This window comes from Arachis duranensis, chromosome 5, assembly GCF_000817695.3.
Source record: "Arachis duranensis cultivar V14167 chromosome 5, aradu.V14167.gnm2.J7QH, whole genome shotgun sequence".
NCBI lineage: Eukaryota > Viridiplantae > Streptophyta > Magnoliopsida > Fabales > Fabaceae > Arachis > Arachis duranensis.
Genome location: NC_029776.3, coordinates 44,961,974 through 44,962,868, shown reverse-complemented (window position 1 = coordinate 44,962,868; position 895 = coordinate 44,961,974).

Here is an 895-nt window from a genome sequence, read left to right as displayed (position 1 = left end):
GGATCTTGTTTCTTTTGAGGTAGAGTTTTCTGAATCCATGTATCTAGTTCATTAATGAGCAAGGGAGGTTCACTTTCCCAAGTCTCATTACCAAACAACTTGGCATTCAGCTTCATGATAGCTCCTAAATATTGAGCAACTTGCTCACCAGTCACATCTTCATCCTCTTCAGAGGAAGAATAGTCTTCAGAGCTCATGAATGGCAGAAGGAGATTTAATGGAATCTCTATGGTCTCTGTATGAGCCTCAGATTCCTTTGGATCCTTAATAGGAAACTCCTTCTTCCTTGAAGGGCGTCCCAGGAGGTCTTCCTCACTAGGATTTTCGTCCTCCTCCTCCCTTGTGCATTCGGCCACATTGATCACATCAATGGCCTTGCACTCTCCTTTTGGGTTCTCTTCTGTATTGCTTGGGAGAATACTAGGAGGAGTTTCAATAACTTTCTTACTCAGCTGGCCCACTTGTGCCTCCAGATTTCTGATGGAGGATCTTGTTTCATTCATGAAACTGAAAGTGGCCTTTGACAGATCAGAGACTAGATTGGCTAAATTCGAAGTGTTTTGTTCAGAATTCTCTGTCTGTTGCTGAGAAGATGATGGATATGGCTTGCTATTGCTCGGCCTATTGCGTCCACCATTGTTAAAGCCTTGTTGAAGCTTTTGTTGATCCTTCCATGAGAAATTTGGATGATTTCTCCATGATGGATTATAGGTGTTTCCATAAGGTTCACCCATGTAATTAACCTCTGCCATGGCAGGGTTCTCAGGATCATAAGCTTCTTCAGAAGCTGCCTCTTTAGTACTATTAGATGCATGTTGCAATCCATTCAGATTTTGAGAGATAATGTTGACCTGTTGAATCAACATTTTGTTCTGAGCCAATATGGCATTCAGAG